This window comes from Bos indicus, chromosome 11 (assembly GCF_029378745.1).
Source record: "Bos indicus isolate NIAB-ARS_2022 breed Sahiwal x Tharparkar chromosome 11, NIAB-ARS_B.indTharparkar_mat_pri_1.0, whole genome shotgun sequence".
In the NCBI taxonomy this organism is placed as follows: Eukaryota; Metazoa; Chordata; class Mammalia; order Artiodactyla; family Bovidae; genus Bos; species Bos indicus.
Genome location: NC_091770.1, coordinates 83,166,465 through 83,180,991, shown reverse-complemented (window position 1 = coordinate 83,180,991; position 14,527 = coordinate 83,166,465). Strand labels below are relative to the sequence as shown.

Below are 14,527 nucleotides of genomic sequence, written 5' to 3'. Positions count from 1 at the left end.
AAGACAGACTTAGAGACAGATATATGGAGGAGAATCTGAAATTACAGTCTAATCCAAAATAGTCTGATATGGATTGTGAAGAAACACAAGACACAGAGGGAACGGAGAATTTCAAAGATTTAAACCAGATAAAGAAGTAGAAGATCCTGGTAGAACCCATCATAGACAAATGTCTTTCTAGGCAATTTTCCAATAAGGAGTGTGTAACAGTTAACATGAGATGTTAGTTAGGATGAGATGGTTGGATGGCATCACCGACTCGATGGACACGAGTTTGAGCAAGCTCCGGGAGTTGGTGATAGACAGGGAAGCCTGGCGTGCTGCACTCCATGGGGTTGCAAAGAGTGGGACACAACTGAACTGAATAGTTAGCAGCTTTGCCATACTCCAGTGAAAACCACATATTACTAGTACTATTCTTTAAATATGTATGTGCAGTTTAATAATTATAGATGACATATATCTTGAGTTCTCTACCTATTTCTTGTTGCTTTTTAAAAATCTCAATTCAAAGAACTCTTCAGAAACGTTTAAGAAGAAAAGCAGGAAAGGGTTGGATTCACCAGTGCTTGTAGTTCTCTGAAATCTCCTTCAGAGAGTCTTATCTACTATTCCAGCCCCTAATTTACTGAGTGTCAGATTCCCTGCAATTTTCACAAGTCCAGAACCCAACTCTGATCTCCCTGATCTCTCTTCCCAGATCCTTCCACAAGGAAAGGATTTGGTCACAGCACAGCCTATCAAGAAGAATTTACCTGATTAATATAGAGTGATTAGAGGTAAGACTCAAGTAAAAAATATGCACACTTATATCTTGTTAGCAAAGTCAAGAATGACACCCTAAATATTAATGCAATCATTATATATATAACATAGATATGTATGTGTGTGTGTGTGTGTGTGTGTGTGTGTGTGTGTTGAGTTGCTTCAGTTGTGTCCAACTCTGCTGTATTCTGCCAGGCTCCTTTGTCCATGAGATTTCCCAGGCAAGAATACTGGAGATGGTTGCCATTTCCTTCTCCAGGGGGTCCTCCTGACTCAGGCATTGAGCTGAGTCTCTTACGTCTCCTGCATTGGCATGGGTTCTTTACCACTAGTGCCACCTAGGAAGCCCATATAATATATGTAACAGGTCTAACTTGAATAACGACCCTCACAATAATACCAATTTTCCAAAGAACTGAGTATGTAGTATTTATCTCACTGAAAAAGAGGGACAAAACTGGGTCATCTGTCAGCTGAAACTTTGTACTCTATTTTTTTTTTCCTGTTCTTACTATTGCCAGAAGGAACTGTCAAAAACAGCAGTTTTCTATCTCACCAGGAAATGGCTTCATTTTCCCAGAAACCCTGTTCCCAGGTGATTTCACCTAGATTCTAATGTCTTGTAGCTGTGGGATTGTAGAGTTAAAAGGGACACTGAAGATCTTTGAGATAGGAAGCTCTTAACCCTTCATGGATTCATCTGAGAACGTATTGAATGGTGTTTGAGCAAACTTCAGGAGATAGTGAAGGACAGAGGAACCTGGTATGCTGCAGTCTATGAGGTCACAAAGAGTCAGACATGACTTAGCAACTGAAAAACAAAAGGAAACAGATCTTTACCCCCAGAAAACTGTACCTACACCCATTATTTTGCATATACCTCTTACATAGACGTCAGCCCCCAAAGGCTATAAATCCCCAATTAAGCAAACCAAATCTAGCAATCTAATCCAACCCACCATCTTATTAAGGAGTGAGTGAGTGAGTGAAATCACTCAGTCGTGTCCAACTCTTTGCAACCCCATGGACTATAGCCTACCAGGCTCCTCTGTCCATGGGATTTTCCAGGCAAGAATACTCGACTGGGTTGCCATTTCCTTCTCCAGGAGATCTTCCTGACACAGGAATTGAACCTGGGTCTCCTGCATTGTAGGCAGACGCTTTACCATCTGAGCCACCAGGGAAGCTAGCAAATTTATGCCACTTTCTTGTTCCCATTCACTTTCTTCCCATCACATGGTGTGACTTCCCAAAGAGAACTCCAACAACATGAGCACCTTGAATGGGCAATGGACATTTCAAGACTAAAAGCTCAATTATAAATATAAAATTGTAGTTTAAAATTATAGATCATACCTAAAGCAAATCACTAAAATGAAGCCATCATAATAACACACCAATTATCAAACATATCAGGCAAATGTTTGATAAAGATAAAATGTTTTCTGTGAAGAAAGCTGAACACCGAAGAATGGATGCTCTTGAACTGTGGTGTTGAAGAAGACTCTTGAGAGTCCCTAGGACTGCAAGGAGGTCCAACCAGTCCATCCTAAAGGAGATCAGTCCTGAATATTCATTGAAAGGACTGATGCTGAAGCTGAAACTCCAATCCTTTGGCCACCTGATGCAAAGAACTGATTCACTGGAAAAGACCCTGATGCTGGGAAAGATTGAAGGCAGGAGGAGAAGGGGATGACAGAGGATGAGATGGTTGGATGGCATCACCAACTCGATGGACATGAGTTTGAGCAAGCTCCGGGAGTTGGTGATGGACAGGGAAGCCTGCCATGCTGCAGTCCATGGGTCGCAAAGAATCGGACACGACTGAGCAACTGAACTGAACGGATACCAGGCAAACTTCTAAATATAATACTGCATTAACCTTCATCATTAACCTATGGCGGGGGGGGGGGGGGGTAGGGGGCAGGGGGGCAGGTGTGCAGTCGTCATGCTTCTTGTACAGAGAGGCTGAGTGACTTGCCCAAGGTCACACAGGCTGTAAGTAACAGAGCCAGGGCTGGACCATAGAATCTGGAACCAGAGCCTGTGCTCATAAACACAACACTGCCCAGACACACGCTAAATTAGCAAAACAAACATAAATTGTATACAGGATTTTTTTTTAGCAAAGTATACTTTTATTCCTGTCAAGAATCTACAGGGATGCAATTTAAGCAAAGCATGTTCCACAGGTCGCATTAATGAGTAGTTAAGAAAGGTTTGCAATTAGCCAATCAATTTTTTTATATCTAAATCCATACTCTTCAAGGATTTCAAATTACTTGCAAGTGTTCTCTCAAGCATTTTAAACATTTCTTTCTATAATCTCATTTACACCATTCATTTGTAAAACTTAAAATGAAATTGTTTTACTTAAGTTTTCACTTCGCCATTATTTGTAACTAAATGGAAAAGAATCAGAATTTGCCATTTTTTTTTAAGAGCAGAAAAGGATCTTACAGATCATTTAGTCTGACCCATTCATTTTATAGTGAGGAAACAGAGCCTAGATTAAAAGTGATTTTTATAAAGATTTCACAGCACGCTGTTAAAAAATCAGGACTAAAACTCAGTTCTGCTTTTCTACAGCCGACCAGGGTCCAATTCCATGCCCTACTACAGCTGTCTGAGCTTTGAAATCTTCCAGAAGATTATTTCATTCTTTTTAAATGAAAAACAAAACCAAGTAACAGTAGAATTATTTTTTAAGAAGTTGAAATTGCATCATATTTGAGTGGCAAATTAACAAGCAATAAAAATATACTGGCTTTTACTTTTGTTATGATATATGAGGCACAGTTTTTCTTAAACCTTAGTTACAGCATCGACCCTCTTTCCTCAGAACTTCAAATGATAATTCAAAGCATGGCCTCAAATAAAATTTAAAAACAACAGTAATGTAAACATTTGCCAGCAAACTATGAAGTCTTTACACCAAAGATTGAAAATCAGAACCAGAGCAGAAGGAAACCGAGCCTCCACAAGGCACTGCTTCTCTGATGCTCTGACCAACCTGCCCAGAACTTAAAGCCCTGAATGTCCAAAGCCAGTCAGTCCCAAGCAGGCAGAAAGGAAACGAACATGCCTCAGGGTCAGGGGACCAAAACGGGGTGCCAGACACCCTGCAAACAAGCAGCGCCTCCATCCACTCCCTCATTCCAGCATCCCACTGGAAGCAAAGATTATTATTCCTGCTTCTCAGGTGATCACACTGAGGTTCAGAGACTAAGGAACAGACTTAAATCTCATGTGTAGTTCAATGAAGCAAGAACTGGGTGTGGAGCCTAGATTTGTTGATTTCAGCATGGGAGCTGTTTTCTAAAAATACCACCTTGCTATTACAGGCAATTGTGGGCCTTCCAGTGGGTACAACTGGTTCAAGCTTAAAAAAAAATATCTTTCAATCTAAATATAAGTAAAAGTTGAAATATATAAGTAAGTAAAATAAAAATATAAATAAAGCTATTATGAGTTTTACCTCTAAAATGACAGCTTGTGTACTAAGTATAAAATCTGGAAGATGCCTGGTAAATAGTTACAGAAAATGGAATGAAGAGGAGGAAGGGAAGAAGGGTGAGATGGAGGAAAACACTCAAAACTAAGTGCGAGAGTGCTGTAGATCACCGGGAGCTCAGTTCTGTGTTCTGTGATGACCTCGAGGGTGGGATACAGGGTGCGAGAGAGGTCTAAGAGAGGGGATAATATGTATACATATAGCTGATTTACTTTGTTGTACAGCAGAAACTAATACAATATTGTAAAGCAACTACACTCCAATAATAAAAATAAATAAACAAATATTTTAAAAAACCAAGTAGTCTCAACCCTTGTTATTCAGAGTGTGGTTCAGGACCCAGCAGCAAGGAAGCTTGTTAGAAATGCAGACTCTCAGGCCCCATTCGGATTGCTGAATCAGAACCCGACTTCCACTGAATCCCCCAGGTGACGTGCATACATGTAAAAGTGTGAGAAGGGAGGCTTAGACTAAGCACCAAACAGCAAATACCACTGGAATTCCAAAAAGGAAAAAGCAGTGATGATCAGAGAGGGCACCGTGCAAGTGGTTGAATCTGAGTTAATCTTCCATGTGATTATGCAGAGAATTCCTATGAGGAAATGTTTTAGAATTCTCCCAGGCAGTGAGGAGCAAGAGAAATGTATGAGAAAGAATAGGTGTGCAGGAAATGGAGTGGATTCAGGAGAAGTAAGCAGATCCTTCTGCCCAAGGTGAAGTACCTGAGGATAAATGTTTGGAGTTTTCCTTTTGTGTTCTTACTGTGCTCCAGGGTCACATAGTCCTGCATATAGGATTTCAATTTACAGAAAGAAAGAAAACTATTAAAGTAAAGTGTGTGCACCTGGAAAAGACGAGTACTCTTGGGGAATAAGAGCCAGCTGGATTCTCCTAACACACAGGTGAACTGATGGTTGACTCTGCCACCTGAGACCCCAGTGCCTGATGTGAGCAAGTCCAGTGAATCCATGGTGCAGCGGAAAGCCCTGCACCAAGCTTGACAAGGTTTTCATATTTTACAGGTTTTATATAAAGAGGTTCTGAGAACAGGATCCATCTACCAAATGTGGTTGCTACCCATGTAAAGTAGGGAGCATGTGGTGATTGGTTTACTGGGGGTTAACCTGGCCCAGTGCCTTTCTCCAGATGAAGCAGATTTCATCGGCGTCCCTGTGGCCTCAGTGATTTGCTGTGATCATTAACTAAATGCTGATCACCCAGAAATGGCATAGGTATATGGCCTTAGAAATGAGCCCTGTCTCTCCAAGTCCACGATAATCCATTTGTGCACAAAACAGACATTTACTGGGGTCGACCTCATGTCAGAGCTTTGCCAACTACTGTGAATTTGAGAACAGGAAAAAAAAAAAAAAAAGGTCCTTGAATTCAAGCAACTTATACTCAATATTTCAGACAGCTAAACAACTGAAAGCCTTTGAGAATTTTGCTAAATAGGGGAAAGGCAGGTTTTTATAGGAGTTTAGAGGAAGCAAATCATCGGTCATTCCAGAGAAATTAATAAGGATGCGCAGAGGAGTCAGGAATTAGGCTGAGTGCTGGTAAGTTTGCCAGGTAGAAAGAGGAGAAAGGACAGGAATGTTCCAGGCAGAGAAAGCAAGTTTGCATAAAGCTGGGAGGTATGAGTGAGCTGGAAGTGTTGGGAGCTGTAGTGGTTTAAGAATACAGGTTTTGGAATCTCATGGTCCAGGATTCAAAAAGGCTTTGCAAAATAGTGCTACAGATTCTCAGAAACTGTGAGATAACAATTTGGTCAGTTACAGAGCAATAGATAACTAATACACTGTGAAACTAACGAAGTTTCAGGGCTCCTCCCTTGCACTGGGCTCTTTCAAAGCCCAAAGCGTGTGGCGGCCCTAGCCATGTGTTCACACAGTCACAAGTTTTATAAATATGCAAATATAAGATAATGGATTTTGTAATCTCTGAGACAGTTCTTCACATTTAAAATTTTTTAATCAGTTGTGCTTTTAACATTTATTTTAATTTGCTAGACAGGGTGTGGAGAAAAAAAAGAACCTTCCTGTACTGTTGATGGGAATGTAAATTGGTACAGAGACTATGGAGAACAGTATGGAGCTTCCTTACAAAACTAAAAATAGAACTACCAATGACACAGCAATTCCACTCATAGGCATACACCAAGAGAAAAACATAATTTGAAAAGATACATGCACCCCAATGTTCACGGCAGCACTATTTACAAGAGCTAGGACATGGAAGCAACCTAAATGTGCATCAGCAGGCGAATGGATAAAGATGTGGTACATATTTACAATGGACTACTACTCAGCCATAAAAAAGAACAAAATAAATGCCATTTGCAACAACATGGATGGACCTAGAGATTGTCATACGGAGTGAAGTCAGTCAGACAGAAAAAGACAAATATAATACCAGTTATACGTGGAATCTAAAAAAAGGGTAGAAATGAACTTACTTGTAAGGGTTCTTAAGGGGGGACAGCTAAATTGGGAGACTGAGATCAACATATATACATTATACAACATATGCATACTATATATACAATATATAAAATAGATAACTAATACGGACCTACTATATAGCACAGGGACATCTACTAAGCACTCTGTAATGGCCTATATGGGAAAGGAGTCTAAAAAAACATTGAATATATGTATATGTATAAATAATTCACTTTGCTGTGTACCTGAACCTAACACAATGCTGTACATCCACTATAATCCAATAAAATTTTGTAAATGTATTCTAAACATCAACTTTTATATACAAATGTATAATATATAAACATGCAAGTTTTTAAGTATGTAAATTTCAGTTCAGTTCAGTCGCTCAGTCATATCCAACTCTTTGAAACCCCATGGAATGCAGCAAGCCAGGCCTCCCTGTCCAACATCAACTCTGGGAGCTTGCCCATACTCATGTCCATCAAGCCAGTGATGCCATCCAACCATCTTATCCTCTGTCATCCCCTTCTCCTCCCTTCAATCTTTCCCAGCATCAGGGTCTTTTCTATAGAGTCAATTCTTTGCATCAGGTGGCCAAAGGATTGGAGTTTCAGCTTCAGCACCAGTCCTTCCAATGAATATTCAGGGCTGATTTCTTCCAGGATAGACTGGTTGGATCTCCTTGCAGTCCAAGGGTCTCTCAAGAGTCTTCTCCAACACCATAGTTCAAAAGCATCAATTCTTCAGTGCTCAGCTTTCTTTATGCTCCAATTCTCACATCCATACACGACTACTAGAAAAACTATAGCTTTGACTAGATGGACCTTTGTCAGCAAAGTAAGGTCTCTGCTTTTCCATATGCTGTCTAGGTTGGTCATAGCTTTTCTTCTAAGGAGCAAGCATCTTTAAATTTCATGGCTGCAGTCACCATTTGCAGTGATTTTGGAGCCCAAGAAAATAAAGTCTCTCACTGTTTCCATGGTTTCCCCATCTATTTGCCATGAGGTGATGGGACTGGATGCCATGATCTTAGTTTTTTAAATGTTGGGTATTAAGCCAGCTTTTTCACTCTCCTCTTTCATTTTCACCAAGAGGCTCTTCAGTTGCTCTTTACTTTCTTCCATAAGAGTGGTGTCATCTGAATATGATATTTCTCCCAGAAGTCTTGATTCCAGCTTGTGCTTCATCCAGCTTGGCATCTCACATGATGTACTCTGTATATAAGTTAAATAAGCACGATGACAATATACAGCCTTGATATACTCCTTTCCCGATCTGGAACCAGTCCATTGTTCCATATCTGGTTCTAACTGTTGCTTCTTGACCTGCATACAGATATCTCAGGAGGGAGGTAAGGTGGTCTGGTATTCCCATCTCTAAGAATTTTCCACAGTTTATTGTGATCCACACAGTTAAAGGCTTTGGTGTAGTCAATAAAGCAGATTTTTTTTTTTTCCTGGAATTCTCTTGCTTTTTTGATGATCCAACAGATGTTGGATTTGATCTCTGGTTCCTCTGACTTTTCTAAATCCAGCTTGAACATCTGGAGGTTCATGGTTCACGTACTGTTGAAGCCTGGCTTGGAGAATTTTGAGCATTAGTTTGCTAGCATGTGAGATGAGTGCAATTGTACAATAGTTTGAGCATACTTTGGCATTGCCTTTCTTTGGGATTGGAATGAAAACTAACTTTTTCCAGTCCTGTGATCACTGCTGAGTTTTCCAAATTTGCTGGCATATTGAGTGAAGCACTTTCACAACATCATCTTTTAGGATTTAAAATAGCTCAACTGGAATTCCATCACCTCCACTAGTTTTGTTTGTAGTGATGCTTCCTAAGGCTCACTTGACTTCGCATTCCAGGATGTCTGGCTCTAGATGAGTGATCACACCATCATGGTTATCTGGGTCATGAAGATGTTTTTTATAAAGTTCCTCTGTGTATTCTTGCCACCTCTTCTTAATATCTTCTGCTTCTGTTAGGTCCATATTGCTTCCATCCTTTATTGTGTCCATCTTTGCTTGAAATGTTCCCTTGGTATCTCTAATTTTCCTGAAGAGATCTCTAGTCTTTTCCATTCTATAGTTTTGCTCTATTTCTTTGCATTGTTATCTCTTAGGAAGGCTTTCTTATCTCTCCTTGCTAGTCTTTGGAACTTTGCATTCAAATGGCTATATCTTTCCATTTCTCCTTTGCCTTTCACTTTTCTTCTTTTCTCAGCTATTTGTAAGGTTTCCTCAGACAAACATTTTGCCTTTTTGCATTTCTGTTTCTTGGGCCTGGTTTTGATCACCACATCCTATACAATGTCACAAGCCTCCATCCATAGTTCTTCAGACACTCTATCAGACCTAATCTCTTTAATCTATTTGTCACTTCCACTATATAATTATAAGGGATTTGACTTAGGTCATACCTGAATTGTCTAGTGGTTTTCCCTACTTTCTTCAATTTAAGTCTGAATTTTGCAATAAGGAGTCCAAGGGACTCTCAAGAGACTTGTCCAACTCCACAGTTTAAAAGCATCCATTTTTCAGCACTCAGCTTTGTTTATGGTCCAAGTTTCACATCCATACATGACTACTGGAAAAACCATAGCTTGGATTAGATGGATTTTTGTTAGCAAAATAATGTCTCTCCTTTTTAATATGCTGTCTAGGTTGGTCATAATTTTTCTTCCAAGGATAAAGCATCCTTTAATTTCATGGCTGCAGTCAACATCTGCAGTGATTTTGGAGCCCAAGAAAATAAAGTCTGTCACTGTTTCCATTGTTCCCCCATCTATTTGCCATGAAGTGATAGGACCAGATGCCATGATCTTCATTTTTTGAATGTAAATGTAAAATATGATAAATATATACATAAATGCACACAGGTTAAGTCACTTGAGTCGTGTCCAACTCTTTGTGACCCTATAGACTGTATCTAACCAAGCTCCTCTGTCCATGGGATTCTCCAGGCAAGGATACTGGAGTGGGTTGACACACCCTCCTCCAGAGGATCTTCCCAACCCAGGGACTGAACCTGCCTCTCTTATGTCACCTGCATTGGCAGTCATGTTCTTTATCCCTAGCACCACCTCAGAAGTCCCATACACATAAATATGTAAATATAAAACGTACTCATACACACGAGACAGCGTGTTTAATGTTATGTAGTATGCGTGATGCTATGCTTAAGGAGATGTGTGTTGATACTATATATAAACCAGATATCATTTGGAAAATTAAATAAATTACATTTCCTGGATGTGGATTCATCCAGAACCATGTCAGGCAATCTCTACTCTTGTCTCTGTCTTTCCATTCCTTTCTTGTACCATCTCCATGCAGAGCTCACTCCTCACCATCTTCTTGAAGGAGTCCAATCTTACCAAACAATGTGTGGTTTTCCAATGTTTCAGGACAGGCTGGCTGAGCCATGAGGAAGAGACTACCTTCTGCCCCTCTAAGGCATTCCATCCCCCTGTGGCCGAGCTTCTCTCAGAGCCCATCTACTGGCCATTTGACCCCACCCCCAAAGCCCCCAAAGAAGGGCTTTGCTGTCACTTGCAGAACCCCACCGGTTGCCTCCCTGCTTCTGACTACTTTTTGCCAAGAGATATATGTGTGCATGTATGCTTACTCATGTCTGACTCATGTTTTTGACCCCATGGACTGTAGCCCATCAGGCTCCTCTGTCCATGGAATTCTCCAGGCAAGAAGACTGGAGTAGGTTGCCATTTCCTTCTCCAGGGGATCTTCCTGACCCAGGGATTGAACCCACATCTCCTGCATGGTAGGCAGAAGACTCGTTACCACTAAGCCACCAGGGAAGCTCGCCAGGAGATGCTTCCCTGGAATTCTGAGACAGCACATCACAGCCCACTGTAAATTTATGCTGGACTACCTGGATAGTCACATCCTTAAAAACAAGCCTGAAACATGACTCCACTGGCCCTTTTTACTCCAGGTTAAAGATCATATCACATTCAGAAGCAGAACTAGACGTAATTGAAAGGGTTAATGAGAAAAGTCAGAGGTAAGTGAGCTTCCAGTACATCGCACTCCTTCCAAATAAACACAAGTCACAGCATGGTATAGAAATTAAAGCTCTGCAGCAGTTCTAAGAGAAAAAATGAAAAATGGAACTGTCACAGAGCAAATGACAGGATAGTCCTGTGAGTTCAAAAGAGTCTGTGTCATAAGAATCGGTACCTTATTCCCCTGTGAGTGGTGACTTCATTTCATCAAAACATCATCTATTCACATCAAGTCAGTAATTGTCAATTTGAATTGCTTTTATTGTGATAAGTGGAATATTTCATGGTATATCAGTGAACAAGGATGACTTAAGCCGTTAGGATTGCAGCCACTCCCTAGGGTGAGTCCCAAGGGAGTTTAGAATGTGAAAAAAACACAGGATACTAGCCCCAGATAGCTGAGATACATATGAAAGGAATTTCAGTAAACCCAACCTCTTGCATTTTCCTATACATAGAAAAGTGCTAAATACCTTAACTTGAGATATCTGCTTTTAACAACAATCTTTGGATGTTTAGACTACCTGCCCTTTGTTGCAAAAGGCTCCTGCCTTGCTTCCTCAGTGCAGTTCTCTTAGGGTTACTTGAGATGCTATCTCCTGGGCTTGAAGTCCTAAAAATTCCCACCTAATAAAACACAGCTCTCAACTTTTAGATTGTGATTTTATTTTTTTAAGTCAACAGTAGCTTTGTTAGTAGTATGTAGTTTGTAAATGTGGTTTGGCTCTAGAGCCATATAAGAATTATAAGTATAAGGAACATAAATACATTTCACGTTTGTTCATGTATAAGTCAACATTTGGGGGGGCCGATGGTGTCCTACGGGCATTTTTTTCAGGTTTACAACATACCAGCTAACAGTTTAGAAAATGAAAAAACAAAAACACAAAAAGGAGTATTCACTATGATCTCAGTTATTCATTCATTTATTAACCCATTAAATATATATTTATTGGATACTGATTACATGTTGCCAGGAATCACTTGAAACACTGCATACAGCAATACATGTTAGGCAAGGTCATGCTTCTCCTCCACCTTAATTTCAAACAAAAAGGAAATTTTTTAATGTTTTTAAAGGTAATTTTAGAATCTGACACATGCATAGAAGGAAAGAAACCAGGGTGATCTGGTAACAAGTGACTGAAGAGGCTGCTTTGGTTCAAAGCAGGAGAGGTCACTCTGTGGACATAACATTAGCCTTGAGACCAGGGAAGGGACAGCCTTCTGCAAAAACCAGAGGATTAACTTTCCAGGAAGAGGAAAAAGGAAATGTAAAGGCCCTGGGGTGAAATGACTGGAAAAGAATCCATGCAGGGAGTAGGGGCGAGGGTTAGGTAGGCAGATCAGACCACACTGGATCTTTTTAATGATTTGAAAGGGATCCGGATTTTATTCCAGGTACTTCTGGAAACCTCTGGAGAGTTCTTTAGATGGTAATAACAAGATTTAATATAAACTTTGAAAAGTAAAATGAAGTCTATGAAACAAATAAGGGTGAAAACCAGATGAGTTGGGAGGCTACTGGAGTAAACAAAGTAAGAAATGGCAGTGGCTGGGCGAGGAGGCAGCAGTGGAAACAAAAAGAAGTGGGTGAATTTGAGATATAGGTAGAGATACAGTCCACAGGCTTGGTGATGGACTGGATGTTAAAAGGTGAAGGAGAGAAAGAAAAGATTCAGAGGTGCTTTGAAGATTTAGGAATTGAGGCATTAGTGTTTTTTGTTTTATTTTAAAATAAAACAGCAGGGATATAGCAATAATTCTAAATGGAAATAAAATATTAAGACTCAGTATGTTTGGATGGTGGAAATAAAGTTTCCTTTTTGTGTGGATATAAATTTCTAAATGAAAATAGATAACCAATACCTTTTGTTTAAATTTCCTGGTGATAAATATCTTTTTTTTTTTTTGGCACAGAGTCAAGGCTCCAAGTCATCTGAGGAAAGCAGAAGTCTGTTAGAAGTCTGAATAGGAGAGTCCCAGAATAGAAGAAGCCAAGGATTGAAGCAAGAGGTAAGGATGGGGATCTGGGTCAATGGATGATATTACAGAAAGTAAGGTCACAGCAAGTCAGAAAGGGAGCTCGGACCTGCTAACTTGGCTGTCCTAGTCTACCTGTGCATCATGGCTGCTTTTAAAGAGCTGGCAACACCCATCTGTTCCTGCCAAACAATAATAATGCTCAGTACTAGTGTTATTATCCCTCAATGAATGGGAGTTTCCACCACTAAAATGCGCAACTGGTACCAATCTACTCCCCTCTTTACCACTCAAAGCACAAGAAAGAACACAAAGGACAGGGTGGCAAGGAGGTCCCATCCAAATTGTGTATTGTATCCTCATTATTATTCATGGTCATTAAAATTGCCAACTTGAAATGACAGTATAGATGGCAGAACTGAAAAACAAAGTGCTCTGTCCATGAGATTTTCCCCAACCTAAAAAAAAAAGAGAGAGAGAAACAAAGTGCATTTCTAAGATTACACAACTGTCTGGTGACTGAGTCCTATTTTCTTTCCATCACAGTGTGTTAAACACAACAGTTCGGTACTTCCCAATACTTTTCACACTGTGCCACACGTAGAGACTGATAGTTTTACAGGATAGTGGGACAAACGGGCAGGGATGCTCCTGGCCTGCTATTTCCTCAGAGCGCCATCTGCCCCAAGGCTTATGTGACCACACAGAAACTAAATGGGTAAACAGCTAGACACAACTTTAAGAAAACTGTACATTTGTTTACAGGAGACTTAAATTGGTGATTCCCGAACTTTCCAAAACTTTGGAAAACTTTTAAGACACAGATTCCCAAGGACTTATCCAAGACATATTGGTAAAATTGCATATGTGAAACGAATCACCAGTCCAGGTTCGATGCATGATACAGGATGCTCAGGGCTGGTGCACTGGGATAACCCAGAGGGATGGGATGGGGAGGGAGGTGGGAGGGGGGTTCAGGATGGGGAACACGCGTACACCTGTGGCAGATTCATGTTGATGTATGGCAAACCAATACAATATTGTAAAGTAATTAGCCTCCAATTAAAATAGATAAATTTATATTAAAAATAAATAAAATTAAATTTTAAAAAGACATATTGGTTAAATTGCTTATGATTTCAAGTAACAGAAGATACCCACTCAAATTGGGTTAAGTAATTAATAGGAAGTTTAAGCTTTGGTCAATTTTAACACTAATTCAGTGCCTCATCCACAAAGCCATGCTGAGTGGATCAGCTTTGTCTTCCAGTTGCTTCTCCGTGTTAATCAAAAATGGTTGCACCTCTTCTAGGCAATAAAATAGTCTCTGTTATACAATCTTCAACAATGCAAAGAGGCAGAAGGGGCCAAGTTTTCTTATGTCTCTCTAATTTAGAACCTTCCTCTGAAGCCTCAAAGCTGACTTGCTGCTGCTGCTGCTGCTAAGTCGCTTCAGTCTTACTCTGTGCGACCCCATAGACGGCAGCCCACCAGGCTCCACCATCCCTGGGATTCTCCAGGCAAGAACACTAGAGTGGGTTGCCATTTCCTTCTCCAGTGCATGAAAGTGAAAAGTGAAAGTGAAGTCACTGAGTCGTTTACGACTCCTAGCGACCCCATGGACTGCAGCCTACCAGGCTCCTCCATCCGTGAGATTTTCCAGGCAAGAGTACTGGAGTGGGGTGCCATTGCCTTCTCAGAAAGCTGACTTAGTCTCATCTAATCAGCCTCATGTACTTAGCATGTGTCATCCTTTGTTCAGTAGCTAAGTCCTGTCTGACTTTGTGGTCCCAGGGA

The 14,527-nt window shown here is 40.4% G+C and overlaps 1 non-coding gene across 1 annotated transcript; it reads right to left on the bottom strand.

Annotated features, from left to right (window-relative positions):
- Nucleotides 1-1,876: 1,876 nt before the first annotated feature.
- On the bottom strand, nucleotides 1,877-1,949 carry TRNAC-ACA (transfer RNA cysteine (anticodon ACA)). Its single transcript has one exon. It is a non-coding gene; the product is annotated as a tRNA-Cys (tRNA).
- Between the last annotated feature and the right edge of the window lie 12,578 nt (nucleotides 1,950-14,527).